The sequence below is a fragment of the Stegostoma tigrinum genome, chromosome 1 (genome assembly GCF_030684315.1).
Source record: "Stegostoma tigrinum isolate sSteTig4 chromosome 1, sSteTig4.hap1, whole genome shotgun sequence".
Taxonomy (NCBI): domain Eukaryota; kingdom Metazoa; phylum Chordata; class Chondrichthyes; order Orectolobiformes; family Stegostomatidae; genus Stegostoma; species Stegostoma tigrinum.
In genome coordinates this window covers 91495971-91512676 of record NC_081354.1, presented here as the reverse complement: position 1 = coordinate 91512676, position 16706 = coordinate 91495971, and positions in this window count along the sequence as shown.

Here is a 16706-nt window from a genome sequence, read left to right as displayed (position 1 = left end):
AACATTTTGGGTCTGATTCTGAGTAAGGGTTGCCAGACCTGAAATATTAACTCAGATTTCTTCTTCACAGATGCTGCCAGACTTGCTGAGCTTTTCCAGCAACTTCTGTTTTTATACCTGTCTGAAACTAAGGCTTACATCAGGCATCCTTCTAATGCAATCTGAATTACCCAGCAGGACTGCCTGACAGCTTTATTTTAATCGGAGTTTTGAGTTATTCAAATTTAATTTGTTGCAACTTCACTGTGGCAAGCATCTTCGCCACAAGTGTTTGAGGTAAGCAACACAGATACAGTTAAATGGAATCTATATATATAAGAAATTGAAAATACAGGCTATTTTGAGGGGCGAGCAAAATCTGAGTGGGATAAGGAGTGCGTGGATTACAAATATTGACATGTATCTGTTGAAGTTATTGGTAAGTTTTAATGTCATCAATGAGTTAAAATGCTTTAGAAATACAGCACCTCTCTCATGCAATTTAAAATGCATGCACACCAGATGTAAATGATTAAATAATCTTTGGGTCTGAGAAGATTACCCAATTGAAACATCAAAGATTCAGTTAGACATTAAGTGGCTAGCCTTACTGCTGATCTATGATAAGGACAAAACATTGCAAATCTGAACTTAAGTGTCTATTTTCTGAAAAACATCACTGAAACAACCAATTCCTGAAGGCCCTTTAGATCCACACTTGAAAACAATTCATCACATGCATCGCGTTTTGAGACATTTCAAGGTGACATGATAAATTAAAAAAGAACACAATAATTAAATGCAATACAATGACAGACTCATTCACATTTAATAACATGCCACATAACTGTTAACACAAAAGGTGATGTCTAGGATAATGACACATTGACAATTACCTCAGGGGTCTGATGTCTGTAACATTTGTCAGGGGCTCCTATATTTCAGTAAACGTCATTAGCAGCAAAAATTGCTGCCCGAGCATATTCTGAAAGAAAGGAAAGATTGGAGTGATGATAAATATAACAGACTGGAATTTCAATGGGATGTAAGGAATGTGATGTCCGGCCCATTTCCAGGTCACGCTTCTTCACCATGTCATCATTGGTGCCACAAAGTTCCGACAGAGGTGGCAGGAGCATCCAATTGGTAAGATATGGGAAATTTGGATGGTCTTAAAATGCTAAGGGCAACCATTACAATGTTAGCTATTGCCCGAATCTATGGGGGAGCACCGAGCTCAGAGAGCCAGCATAGACCTTGGATGACGCACCACACTGTTCAAATATCTCCCATGGCGCTTTAACCTATGTTGTCTCCAAGAAGAGAAATGTGTTCTTCACTGTCTATCCAGAAGATTACATCATCCAAGACAGAGCAGGTATCTTTGGAGGTGCCTGCAGAGGTTAGCGCTCAAGGATCTCGGTCCAGTGATCTGGTTAGGTCTGGAAAGGTAAGTGGTGAGTGTCGTCCTGGTGACAAGTCTCTATCTCTGAATGTATCAAAGTTTACCATGACCAGAGCAAACTGAACATTCATAGTGCTCCTCAACATCATGGGATCAAGTGGCCAGATGGGGAAATTGATGGAACATCAGTACCATCAGATGAGGTGAATAATTGACAAGGGAGATCACTGAGGAGCACAACATGCCAGATGAACATTATGCTGGAACAGGCAAGAGAGGATATAGTTCTTAAAAATGTTTGTTATTGCATCCTAGAAGAGAAGGTAGAATTTGAACAAACTGTTTCCCACCAGTGGTGGTATGCTGTAGCGACACACAGATTTCTTTTGTAAGACCCAGCAATGCAAATTGCAAGGCTGTCATAGAGTCAAGCCATTAACATTGACAAAGTGGGAGGTTTTCCAGAGCAAGGTCTTAAGTAGAAGAAACACAAAGGCACAAAATGTTCTTTGGGTGAGGGACCTCAATGTAAGTCAGTCACAATATAACTGACTGAGATAGTTCAGACTTAGACTGTGCCTGCAGCCATGAGTTGGGAACCAACAAGAGAGAACACCTTACCTGATTTGATCCTAATCAATCCACCTATGACAGGAGCTCTGCAATTCTGGATTTTGTTGCTGTATGTGAGCCTCTGAGACGCGCACAGTAAGGAAGAAAATTATAGGGAACGCTAGAAACTACCATACGGCCCTTATGGGGATGAACTGTTATCTTTCCTATTGCAAACATTCTCCAATGAGCTCAATGGAACAAGCTTCAAACATATTTAGCAATTCTAAACTTTGTATCCGTAAAGCACTGCTAGTTATAACAGGAACAGAATTTTATCTAACTCATTCTATAACCTCGTGGCTTGACATAATCCCCACTCTATCAGTACAAACAAACCAGGGTTTCAATCCCTGAAAGATGAAAGACAGAATGTTTAGGACGGGTGCAGGAGGGAATGCTAGGGACTTCACCAGATACAAAAAAAGACCATGTCAATTTGGTCAAACAGCAGGAGACTACTTGCATGCTTAGCAGTGGAAGCAACATTCATGGAAAGGACTAAATGACCCCAAAAAATGGATTCACATCGACGGACTGCAATCCTGTAAGCTTAAGCTGTGAATGTTACAGGTCAAGTAAATAACTCGCTGGAGCAGCAGGCCCCAGAAATATCTTCACCAATGGGAATTCATAGAATCCCTTCAGTGTGGAAGTAGGCCATGTAGCCCATCACAACCACATGAAGAGCATCCCCCTATGACCCACCCCATCTGTGTAACCCTGCATTCTCCATGGCTAACCCACCTAGACAGCACAATTCCTGGATATTATGGGCAATTCAGCATGGCCAATCTGCCTAACCTACACATCTTTGGACTGTGAGAGGAAACTAGAGCACCTGGTGGAAACCTCACGCTAAGATGGGGAGAATGTGCAAACTGCACACAGATAGGCACCCAAGTCTGGAATTGAACCAACATCCCTAGCACTGCGAGGCAGCAGTACTAACCACTAAGCCACCTTGCTGCCCAGCATATCATTGCAACAGACAATACATTAACGCTTACATTAAACTTTTAGTAAGAAGTAAAGAGTAGATGATCCATCTCAGCGTCCTCCTGAATTCTGCAGCATGCCAAATACCAGTGCCAGACAAAAGAGCTCAGCCTATGTGATATCAAGAAATATCTGAACGCACCGGATATTGTAGTGCTGTGAAGGCTAATAACATTGCGGTAATAAGACTGAAGACTTGTAATCTTGTCTCTGATCACTTGTAATCTTGAACTTGCTATACCCCTAGCCATGCTATCTACATTGGAAATTTACTCAAGTGTGCCCTGTCCATGGTAAGGAATGCAAAACCAAGTCAACTCCAATTATCACCTAATCATCCGACTTGCAATCACCTTCAAAGTTGTGGAAGGCGTCACCAGCTGTTTGGGGTTTGCCAGGGCTGCTCAGTTTTTTGTCTAAAATATTGACAAAAGAACTGAATCCCAAAGTGAGATGATAGTGACTGCCTTAATATCACGGCTCAAGGCAGCTTGTGTACAATTATGGCATCAAGGAGTGCCAGCAAAAGTGTAATCTGGAAACCTCTTTGCAGATTGGACCCATGAAAACATAAGGGAAAACAATTGTATCTGTTAAATGTCAAACACATCATCTTGGGGCATCATTCCAGGACACCCTGATTTCTAGGTCAAACCATCTTCAACTGCTTTATCAATGACCATCGCTTCATCGCAGGCAGAGATATTCCCTGATGATCGCACAATGGTCAGTATTATTTGCAACAATTTAGATTCTGAAGCAGCCCAGGTCCATATACAGCAAGATCCTGACAACGTCCTGACTTGGGCTGATATGTGGCAAGTAACATTCATTCTACACAAGCACCAGGTGAATATGATCTCAACCAAAGAAGAATCTAACCATCACCCCTTGACATTCAACAACATGACCATGACTGAATCTTCCACTGTCTGCATCCTGGGTAGGCTACTCTCAACCAGAAGTTGAATGGAATCTGGCATGCAAATGTAGTGGCTCCAAGAACAGGTCAGAGCCTAGCCAGAGTTGTGACAAGGGAGGCACTTCCGGACTCACCAATGCGCGTCAGCTTGTGATCCAACAACACTGATTGACACAATCCAGGACGAAGCAATTTGTTTGATAGGCACCAAGCTTCCATCTTAAACATTCACACCATTCATCACTCACAAATAATAGCAATAACATGAACTATCTAAAAAATGTATTGCAGTAACTCATCTTGTTTGACAGCACCTTCTAAACTATCTACCACCTTGAGGCGACAGCAGAACATGCATGGGAATGCCATATCTTTACGTTTCCCTTCAACACCATTCTAACGTGAAATTATATTCTGTCACTATTGCTGCTCCAAAATCTAAAATTCCCTTTCCAATGGTACTGTGGATATTGTTAAACCCCAAATTATAATGGTTCTAGAAGGCATCTCACCATGTTCTCGAGGGCAGTTAGAGATAGACAATAAATATCGAGCAATACAGTCATCTCAGCAGTACAAATTGTGTTGTCAATCAAACAATCAGTTTCCTCCAATACAAATGGTGTTCATTTTTAAAACAATTTCTAATCTGACACTTAAAAGAATTTTGTAAAGTCAAAACATATGCTCAGAAATGTCCTAACCCCATTAAATTAATCAAGCATAATCTGCTCTTAATAAATTAAAAAGAAACCTTTTCTCTGTTATCAGCACCAGACTTGATAATGGTTAGTAGCCTTGCCTACTCTTTACTTGTCCATGTGCTTGGTTCCCATCATCTGTAACAAACTGGCCAATGGGAATTAATTGACATATAAACACACAAATTGATATACTCGCTATCCTCAATAAAAACACAATTATGTAGTTAGGCACAATCTGCACACCAAGCAGATTAATGTACCAATTTGATAGCCATAGAATGTTGGAATATTAATAAGCTCTGGAAAGGTAAGTCTGTATTGATCTTCAAGTTGCTTAGGATTGAGTTCTTCCATCAATGAATGGCATGAGTCTCACTTCCTAAGGAAGCAAAGTCAGTTTCTTTGAAATGGGAACAGCAGATGCAGCCTAGCTCTGCCACTATTTGTCAGCTCCAGTTTCTATTTCCCAGATTCAAAAAGTTCAGGAGCTATTGAGCTATTTGAAATAATGAAGAGATTCAATACAGTATTTATAGTGAACTAGCTTCTCTTTTCAAAGCATTGAGAAAAGGCAAATAATAAAATTATAGTTAGGATGATTATGGATGAAATCAGGAAACATTCTTTTCATACACTGAACAAAAGGAATCTATAATTCTCTCTTCCAAAATGGTTGAAAATGCTGGGTCAATTGAATAACTTCCAAACTGCATTTGATAGATTTTTATTAACTGAGGATATTAAATCCTAGAAAGAAACAGTAAGTTGAAGTAAAATGCAGCCATGATCTAATTTTTGATAGAACAGGCTTGAGGGTCTGATTGACCTGTCATTGTTCTTATGTTATGGTCCTAAATCATCTCTGGGCTTATTTGCTCAACCCCAGTTTAAACTGACTGGAGTGCAAGGAAAGAGATGGGAGGTCAGCTAAGTGTCAGGAACACTCACTTCAGTCTCAGTTGTCAATTTGTATCTGGACTGGAGCAGAGAGAGCTTTTGTTTGGCAGAACATAGACGCTGAAATGAGGAGACTGAGAGTATAGGAAAAGAGTTCCCATCCTATGGCTTTCCTCAGCCAAGCAAGTTACTACTGAATTCTCTTTAAATGTGAGATGGTTCTGACATACAGATCAATTCAGAGGTGTAAGTGAGGCCCACATCAGGCTCTTGACACAAATCCTAATGAGGCTTCCGTAAAGTTACCCATATAATTTTCAGCAGAAATTTTCCATGTTTTTAACGATCTTAATGTGTGGCGCTGGCTTATGCAAAAGTTACTTTTCAATGCCTGTTCTTGTGACATCTTCTTGAATAGAAAGTTATTGCGGTTTAGGAATATACCATTGGGTAAAGGTCAGAAAGCGAGTCAATGGCATCTGTTGCACTTTATTCTTCTGGCAGACTGAAATCACTAATCCTTCAGCACCCATGCATTTCTATCATAAAACCGTAGTATTTTGCAGCCATTTGACCCATCATGCCCGTACCGGTTCCTAAAGGAATTACATAGCTAGTCCCATCCTTCAGACCTAACTTTGGAGCCCTCTAAATTCATCACTTCCAAATATATATCCAACTCTCTTTGAAACCACCAACACGCTCCCTAAGATGCTGCTTGGCCTGCTGTGTTCATCAGGTCCACACCTTGTTATCTCAGATTCTCCAGCATATGCAGTTCCTATTGTCTCTAACACTCTCCAGGAAGTCCATCCTAACAACTGAGTAAAATAGTTTCTTCTCTTTGTACTCCTAGCTTTCTTGCTGACAATCTTGAAATTGTGACCTGGAGTTACTGACAGACCAACCAGTGGCAACAGAATATCCTTCTCTATGCTGTTAAAATTGTTCAGAATTTTTGAATGCCTCAGTAAGGTCATCTCTTAATCTTGTCTGCTCTGAGGACAATTTCTCTAATCTTCCATTGTATCTAAAATCCCTCATTGTATCATTCTCGCAATTCTCTTCAGGGCTTTAAGATCTTTCCTTATGTCAGGTGCCCAGAACTGAGCACAATACTCCAAATGTCATCTAGCCAATGATTGGTAGAGCATAGTATCACTTACTCACTTTTATACTCTCTGCCTTAATTTATAAACCCTAAGGAACCCATAAGCCTTCTTAATAACTATTTTAATTTGCTCCTGCACTCCCAACAAAGTTGTGTCATTCAGTCTGTATTGTCTCTCCATATTATTTGTCAACTTGTTTCACAATTTAATTTTTTAATTAAGAAAGGAATCTGGGACAATTGTATATCTACTTTTAGATTTTGTGCAACAAAAAAAGTAACTAACGTCGCTCTTTATTCTCACCAAATCTCAGCTTTGCAGTTTGGATTACTGAATGCCTTTAATAGCCTTCTCAAGCTTGTGAAACCTTTTCAGGGGCTCCTATCAGATTTGTGCCATTGTCAAGATTGAAGTCTCGAGTGCATGATATCTCAGCAGGAATTTAGCAATGATTATTATCTTTGCAATTCAAAGACAACAATTTATTTGAGCCATATTGAATAGCCCATCATTTCTCTGGTTCTTGCAAGTGAATTTGGCTTTGTGAATTCACTGTTGCTTTGTGCACTGACATTTATTCCATTCATTTCTTCCAGTTAAGTGCTGATAAGGGACATGAAAGGTGAGAAATTAAGGTTATTATGGATGTAACATAATTGTCTTGGATTATATTACCAATTCTTAGAAACCGTCTTCATAAAAATATTCTGTGAAAAATGGGTGTAAGCAATTAGAACTATTTCTCAGAGATAGGAGGAACTGCAGATGCTGGAGAATCTGAGATAACAAGGTGTAGAGCTGGATGAACACAGCAGGCCAAGCAGCATAGGGAGGAGCAGGAAGGCTGTCGTTTCAGGCCTAGAACCTTCTTCAGAAATGGGGGAGGGAAGGGGGATCTGAAATAAATAGGGAGAGAGGGGGAGGTGGATAGAAGATAGATAGAGGAGAAGATAGGTGGCAAGAATACAGATCAGTCAAAGAGGCGGGGATGGAGCCAGTAAAGGTGAGTGTAGGTGGGGAGGTAGGGAGGTAGGGCGGGGATAGGTCAGTCCAGGGAGGATGGGCAGGTCAAGATGGTGGGTTGAGTTCAGGAGGTAGGATGTGTGGGTGGGGCTTAAAGTGGGAGGAGGGGATAGGTGGTGGGAAGGACAGGTTAGGGAGGTGGGGATGAGCTGGGCTGGTTTTGGGATGCGGTAGGGGTAGGGGAGATTTTGAAGCTTGTGAAGTCCACATTGAGACCACTGGGCTGCAGGGTTCCCAAGCGGAATGTGAGTTGCTGTTCCTGAAACCTTCGGGTGGCATCGTTGTGGCACTGCAGGAGGCCCATGATGGACATGTTGTCTAAGGAATGGGAGGGGGAGTTGAAATGGTTCACGACTGGGAGGTGCAGTTGTTTAATGCGAAACGAGTGTAGGTGTTCTGCAAAGTGGCCCCCAAGCCTCCACTTGGTTTCCCTGATGTGGGGGAGGCCACAACAGGTACATCGGATGCAGTATACCACATTGGCAGATGTGCAGGTGGACATCTGCTTGATGTGGAAATTCTTCCTGGGGCCTGAAATGGTGCTGAGGGAGGTGGTGTGGGGGCAGGTGTAGCACTTCCTGCGGTTGCAGTGGAAGGTGCCGGGTGTGGTGGGTTTGGAGGGGAGTGTGGAATGGACAAGAGAGTCACGGAGACAGTGGTCGCTCCGAAAAGCAGGCAAGGGTGGGGAGGGAAACATGTCTTGGGTGGTGGGGTCAGATTGCAGATGGCGGAAGTGTTGGAGGACGATGCGTTGTATGTGGAGATTGGTGGGGTGGTATGTGAGGACGAGGGGTATCCTCTTTTGGCGGTTATTGCGGTGGTGGGGTGTGAGGGATGAGGTGCAGGAAATGTGGGAGACTCAGTCGAGGGTGTTCTTGACCACTGCAGGGGGGATGTTGCGGTCCTTGAAGAACATGGCCATCTCAGTTGTGCGGGAGTGGAATGGCTCATCCTGGGAGCAGATGCGGCAGAGGGGAAAGAATTGGGAATGGGGGTGGTATTTTTGCAGGAAGGTGGGTGGGAGGAGGTGTATTCTAGGTAGCTGTGGGAATCAGTGGGCTTGAAATGGATATTGGTTTTGGTAGCTGCCGGAGATGGAGACAGAGGGGCCCAGGAAGGAGAGAGAGGTATTAGAGATGGTCCAGGTGATCTTAAGGTTGTGGTGGAAGGTGTTAGTGAACTGGATGAACTGTTCGAGTTCAGTGGGTGCACGAGGCGGCATTCTGTAGGAGGTGGAGGGTGTGGGTTGTGTCCCAGACATGGGTGGGGAGTTCCTGGACCAAGAGGGAGAAAATGGACTCCAGATAGGTGGAGATGAGTTTGGTGGGGTAGGAGCTGGCGGAGACAATGGGTCGACCAGGCCAGGCAGGTTTGTGGAATTTGGGAAGGAGATAGAAGTGGGTGGTGTGTGGTTGGCGTATGATGAGGTTGGAGGCTGTGGGTGGGAGGTCACCTGAGGTGATGAGATTGTGGATGGTTTGGGAGATAATGGTTTGGTGCTCGGGGATGGGGATCATGATCAAGGGGGTGGTAGGAGGAAGTGTCAGAAAGCTGGCAAATGGCCTCGGCCATTTGATGAGGTCAGTGCGCCATAGTACAACTGCGCCTCCCTTGTCCACGGTTTTGATGGGATTTGGTTGGGATGGGAGTGGAGGGAGCGGAGGGCTGCATGATCTGCAGAGTGGCTGAGATGGGTGGAGAGGTTGAGGTGATTGATGTCAAAACAGCAGTTGGAGATGAAGAGCTTGAAGGTGGGTAGGAGGCCTTGGGGTGGTGTCCAGGAGGAGAGGTTGTGTCTTCCGTACCTACTCTGGCCCTAAACCCTACCTCTTCCTCTGTTAAATTGATGACTGTGTCAGTGCTGCCGATATTAGTCTTAATATTAATAAAAAAGAGATTAATGTATAACTTTAAATTAAATTTATGTTTTGTGTTTTGGTGTGTTAAGATGGTGAATACAAGGTGAGTCATTTTTGGAGCTTCATTTGCGAGCTTGGGACATTGGTACCACTAGTCAGGAAATTTGCTCTCTTTACATTGATTTGGCACCACTAAGTTAAATGGTTCAGGGCATGAAAAGGAAAAGTAGTGAAAAAGAACTATCTTTGCCTTGTACCACAAGTCAAGTTGAGTTAAATAAGTTCTTGACTTCACTTGGAAGTTTAAAGTGCTGGTGTGTTTAGTTTGCAGTTTGTTTTAGGTGTCTCAGGATGAGGTACCAAATGAAGGGAAAACGTATTTTGTGACTGCAAAAGCATTTACAGAAAGAACCGAATTGCCACTGCCCTCGCCTGAAAGTAAGTATGTATACAAAGTGCAGTGACCCTACACTGATGTTTGGATATTCATAAAAATATTGTTGGAACAAAAGGGCTACCATGAATTTTGAATCATTTTCAAGTATTTGTAATGAAATATTTTTTATCCTCTCCTCTTGCCAAGTACAATATAATTCATAGTCTATTTCTGTTTGTCCCTTATGTAGTGATTGGAACCAGGTTGACCCATAGACTACAAGGTCATTGATTGGGGTTGTAAACCCAGGCTAAATAAGGAAAGCATGGCTGACTAATATAACCAGGAAGTGCGAAGCTTCTCAGTTCGGGTGACTGACTCCAATCTAGCTGGCCATAGCCAGTGTACTGCACATAAGTAAATAAAGAGTGACATGGTGACAGGATATGAGCCTCTCTGCAGTTATTTCAGTGGCAATGGGAGAAAACAGAATGTGCCTGAAGAACATTCACTTGCTACAGTCATCTTGGAGTTAAGGTAAGCCTTTCTGGCATCATAACTCCATTGAGAAGTTGACTAATTTGGTCTTGCTGTTGAAGACAGAGCCCAGTGTGTGGAAAGGATGAGATTTTTTTCTGCGCAAATGATGCTGAGACAAGGGAAAAGCAATGAGTCATTCTTCTGACTGTTTATGGATACGCAGCATTCTTGGTTATAACAGGCTTAACTTTCCCAGAGCCACTTTCCCAGGGCCACCGGAGACTAAAATCTTCCAAGAGTTGACAGCTGGTTAAGGACACCAAACTGCCTCTGATTCTGAGATGCTATCCACCTTATTCAGCTGTGAAAGAACCAGGGGAATCCATATCAGGGTTTTTGACAAAGTTGAGATGACTGGCAGAAGAATATGATTTTGGGTTAATCCTAGTGGGATGTTGAGGGACCATTTGGTAAGTGGGATTAATGATGCAATCATGCAGAAGCATCTACAAGCTGAAGCCCAAATGGACTTCAAACAGGCACCATAACTGGCTTTGTCATGTGGCAAGTCGAGCATGGGAAACAGAGGGAACCCCAATGGAAGTCAACACCCTCACCTCTCTGACTGAGCTTAGGGAATATGATTAGAGTGTAGGCAATCGTAGAGCCTCATGCAGAGCACACCCTGAGGTAAGGTACCCGAGGCCAGCCCATAGCAGAACACCAAAACAAAGCCGAGCCTCGCTCAAGTGGCTAAAAGTTTCTTCAGGATCCGGACCAACAAAAGAACACACAGGCCAGTACCCAGCAGAGTAGAAAGACCCCTGAAAAGACCCCTACATGTGGTTTGGAACAATTAAACAGCTTAGTGACATCCAAATCAGAACCGAGTAAAATTAATGTTTGGTTAAATGGTCACCCAGTTCCTGTGGAGGTTGATACCAGCACAGCTGTATCCATGGTTGCAGAATCTATCTTTAACAAGATTCATTTGGGACCTCAAACCTTAACTTTGCACTAGACTATAGTCGGACTGAGAACATACACTGAGGAACTGTTGCAAATTAAGGATATGCCTTTGGTTCCAGTCTCCTTTAAGAAGCAGTTAGTGCAATTACGACTGATGATAGTCAAAGGCTCTGGCCAAAGCCTGTTGGGGTGGAATTGGTTGTTAAAGTTTCGCCTGAATTGACTCAAAATTTTCAATTAGAAAATGGCTGTCTCAGTGAAGTCGTAGTGAAATTTCCAGGTGTTTTTCAGGAAGGCATGCGACTATCTAAGGGGGACAAAGTCAATTTGCATGTTGACCAGGAAGCAATTCCGAGACATAAAAGCAGAAGTTGCTTGAAGCTCAGGTTCTGAGGAAGGGTCACCAGATCCAAAACATTAATTCAGATTTTTTTCCTTCACAGATGCTGCCAGGCCTATAAAGCTTCTAGCAACCTCTGTTTTTTGTTTCTCATTTTACAGCATCCACAGTTCTTTCAATTTTTATTAATAAATTCTGAGATTTTGCAAGGCCTGCCCACACCCATTTGTCTTGCAGGCAGAAGCAGAGGTGGAAACCAGGAATCATCAAACTAGAGCAGTTTGTAGAATGGGCAGCACCTGTCGTATGGATTGTCGAGACTGATGGCTCAGTTCACCTTTGTCGGGATTTTAAGTGAACAGTAAGCCGCATCTCACAGCTGGATAAAGAACCAAACTCTCGCATAGAGGACTTGTACACAAAGGTAGTCAAGGTTGGGGTGGGGGGTGGTAGTGGGGGATGTGGGGAGTGCTACTCTTTGTGAAGCTGGACATGAGTCACACCTACCTGCAACTGCTACTGGATGAGGAATCCCAGAGGTACGGTACAACTAATACCCAAAATGGCTTTTACCAATATACAAAACTGCCATTTGGAGTATCAGACTCTTATGAGAAACATTTGGTGCTGTTAATACTGATGGTGGCAAAAGACTCAGGCCCAAGCCTATTGGGGCAGGACTAGATGAAAAAGATTCACCTTGATTGGGTCAACATTTTTCAACTGGAAGTATCAGGGGCTATCAAAGTGACCAAAGTCACTTTACATGTTGAACAGGAAGCAACTCCGAAATTTTGCAAGGCCTATCCATTGCCATTTGCCTCGTGGGCAAAAGTAGAGGCAGAAATCAGGAGGCTGGAGAGAGAAGGAATCGCCAAACCAGTGCAGTGTGTAGAATGGGCAGCACTGGTCATACTGATTGTGAAACTTGATGGCTCAGTTCGCCCTTGTGGGGATTTTAAACAAATGATAAACTGCTTCTGACAGCTGGATAATTCCTTCACATCAAGGGCTTGTAGACAAAGTTGGCAGGGAGGTCCTGTCCTTTGCAAAACTAGATATGAGCTACACCTACCTACAATTGCAACTGGATGAAAAGCCCCAGAAGTATGCTACAATTAACACCCAAAAGGGTTTATACCAATATACAAGACTGTCATTTGGGATAGCGTCAGCCTGCACCCTTTTCCAGCGGACCATGGAGAACATTTTTCAATGGCTACCCAGATTGCCATTTATCTGGGTGATGTATTAATGACAGGGATGACCTCTAAAGAGTGTTTGGAGAACTTGGATATAGTGTTTAAGTGTTTCTCCCAGGCAGGCGTACGCTGTAGAATGGAAAAAAGGTATGTTCTAGGCACCCCAACCAACCTACTTGGCTTACAGTTGACAAAATCAGGTTACACCCGTTGGAAGAGAAAGTGTGGGTGATCAAAGGAGCCCCAGCTCCCACGCCTGTACTGGGCCTTAGGTCTTTCCTTGGGTTAGTGAATTATTAATAAAATTCATACATAACCTGGCCTCCATCTTGGCACCTTTACACCTGCCACTGAAAAAGGATCAGCCTTGTAAATGGTCACATGACCAAGAAACAGCTTTTAAGGAAGTGAGAAAGCAGCTATCGTCATCTAAGGTGTTGGCCCTCTACGATCCAAGGAGAAAGGTAGTGCTGACATGCAATGTCTCCGCCGATGGCATCGGTGTTCAGTTAGTCCAATGAGAGGAACGTCCAAAAGTGTACGCTTCCCAGACTTCAGCTGATACCAAACACAAGTTTTCCCAGATAGAGAAGGAAGGTTTGGTGATCATCTCTGCTGTGAGGAAATTCCATCAGTATCTTTACGGAATGGAATTTGTCAGAGTAACAGATCACAAACCCCTGCTAGGATTACAGAAGGAAAACAGGGTGGCGCTGCCCAAAGCTTCCAGTAGAATTCAACAGTGGGCCCTTATTCTCAGTGCGTGCAAGTACAAGTTAGAGCACCCTCCAGGAAGCTAATTAGCTAATGTGGATGCCTTGAGCTGCCTCCCATTGGCAGATGCTACACTGGTGGTGCCTGACTTAGAAGACTCCCCTCTGGTTTTAAACTTCCTCAACACCCTTCCAGTCACCGCTGAAAACATCCAACTGCGGACACAAAATGATCCTGCCCAAGCAAAACTAAAACAGCTGGTGGTAGTGGGGGAAACACAAGGGTCATTGCAACGCAGATTGAAACCTTTCTGGTCCCGTCGAGACCTGGTACCATACAGGATGGCATATTACTGTGGGGAACGACGGCGATAGTCCTGAGTAAAGGTTACTGCTGGATACTGGCTGAACTCCTCCACAGTCATCCGGAGATTTCCAAGATGAAGATGCTAGCATGAAGATCTGCCTGGTGGCCAGGTTTGGATGCCAAAATAGCTACGTTTGTGGGGCAGTGCCCAGAGTACCAAGGGCAAAAATTTGCCACTAGTAGTTAAGGGAATGGCTGGGAAAACCTTGGACTCATTACATGTTTCTTATGCTTGTCTCTTCATGGTCTCAATGTTCCTGGTCATTGTGGATGCCCATTCAAAGTGGTTAGATGTGTATCAAGTTTGTTCGACAAACTCAGGGATGATGACTGAGAAGCTGTGAGCATCATCTGTGATACACAGACTCCCAGAAGTATTGGTCATGGACAATTCAACGTCATTTATCAACGGGGAATTCAAATATTTCCTAAAGTGAAGCGGCATTTGGGACATAGGGACAGCTCTATCCCATCCATCGTCCAATGGTCTAGTGGAAAGAATCGTCCAAACGTTGAAAGCAGAAGTAATGAAGTAACCTACAGGGTGATTTGATACAAAACTGCTCCAGATATAGGCCTGGTCTTTGACGTGTAGCTTTTCCTTTGGCTGTTAGCAATTAAGAGGGTACTGACCTGAGCTTGCAAAACTCAAAGGTTAGTGTCCACTGTTTAGGTATGTTTCTGCAAATTTGACAATGTTTGCTAGATAATCTTAAATATGAGTGCAAACATACAAAACATAGAAAAAAGCAGACCATACATCTCAATGAGTCTGCTCCGCTATGAAGATCATAGTTTATATGTTTGTGTTTCAAATTTCATATTTTCTTCTACGATCTCCTTGCCTAACAATAATCCATTCCCGAGATAGTAGGAACTGTAGACCCTGGAGAATCTGAGATAACAAGGTGTACAGCTGGATGAACACAGCAGGCCATGCAGCACCAGAGGACCAGGAAGGCTGATGTTTTGGGCCTCAATCCTTCTTTAGAAAATTTTCTGAAGGGTCTAGACCCGAAACGTCAGCCTTCCTGCTCCTCTGATGCTGCTTTGCCGGCTGTGTTCATCCAAATCTACACTTTGTATATCCAAGAATCCACTCCCCTCTGTTTTAAAATATCCACAATGTCCCCGCCTCCTGGGGAGTTTCAAAGTCAGACAGCCATCTGAACAAAAACATTTCTCTTCATCTCCATCCTGAAAGAATGGCCTCTCATTTTAAAGCAGTAGACTCTGGTTGAAGACTCACTCACAAGAGGAAATATAATTTCCATGTACACCTTGTCAAGACTATGCAGGATTTGATATACTGAAATGAATTCAACTCTTACGCTTCTGAACTCCAGTGAAAAGATGCTCAGTCTATCCAACAGATACCGTTCAATTCCTTTTGTAATAGACTACAGCTTTCTATTAGCATTCTTGATTACATGCTATACATTTATATTCATCTTTAGTACTCATGCACCAGAACAATTCAATCCTTCTGCAACGTGGAATTCTGCAGTCATTCTTCATTAAGCAATTATTCCTCGGACTTTGAAACTCCCCAGGAGGCGGGGACATTCACATTTTTCCACGTGTGCCAGATTCTCACCCACTCACTAAACTTTTCTATATTGTCTGCAACTCAATATGCCTCCTTTGCAATGTATTTTCCAATGTACATTCTTGTCAACTGTGAATTTAGCAACCATGCATTCACTGCCCTCATCTAAGGTCATTCATATAAATTGTAAAACTTTAAGGATCTAACTCAAACCCCTGCAGGACTCCGAGATTAAAAAGTGCAGAGCTTGATGAACACAGCTGGCCAAGCAGCATCTTCGGAGCACAAAAGCTGATGTTTCGGGCCTTGACTCTTCGTCAGAAAAGGGAGATGGGGAGAGGATTCTGAAATAAATAGGGAGGGAGGGGAAGGCGGATCGAAGATAGATAGAGAAGATAGGTGGAGAGAAGAATATAGGTGGGGAGATAGGGAGGGAATAGGTCAGTCCGGGGAGGTTAAGGGGGCAGGATGAGGTTAGTAGGGAGCAAACGGAGGTGCAGCTTGAGCTGGGAGGAGGGGATAGGTGAGAGGAAGAACAAGTTAGGGAGGTGGGGACGAGCTGGGCTGGTTTTGGGATGCAATGGCGGGGAGGGGAGATTTTGAAGCTTGTGAAATCCACATTGATACCATTGGGCTTCAGGGTTCCCAAGCGGAATAGGAGATGCTGTTCCTGCAACCTGCGGGTGGCATCATTGTGGCGCTGCAGGAGGCCCAGGATGGACATGTCATCTGAGGAATGGGAGGGGGAGTTGAAATGGTTCGCGACTGGGAGGTGCAGTTGTTTATTGCGAACTGAGCGTAGGTGTTCTGCAAAGCTGTCCACAAGCCTCCGCTTGGTTTCCCCAATGTAGAGGAAGCCACAATGGATACAGTGGATGCAGTATACCACATTGGCAGATATGCAGGTGAACATTTGCTTGATGTGCAAAGTCCTCTTGGGGCCTGGGATAGGGGTGAGGGAGGAGGTGTGGGGGCAAGTGTAGCACTTCCTGCGGTTGCAGGGGAAAGTGCCGGGTGTGGTGGGGTGGGAGGGGAGTGTGGAGCGGACAAGGGAGTCACGGAGAGAGTGGTCTCTCTGTAAGGCAGACAAGGGTAAGGATGGAAAAATGCCTTTTGTGGTGGGGTCAGATTGTAGAATGCGGAAGTGTTAGAGGATGAGGGCGTTCTTGACCACTGCAGGGGAGTAGTTGCGGTCCTT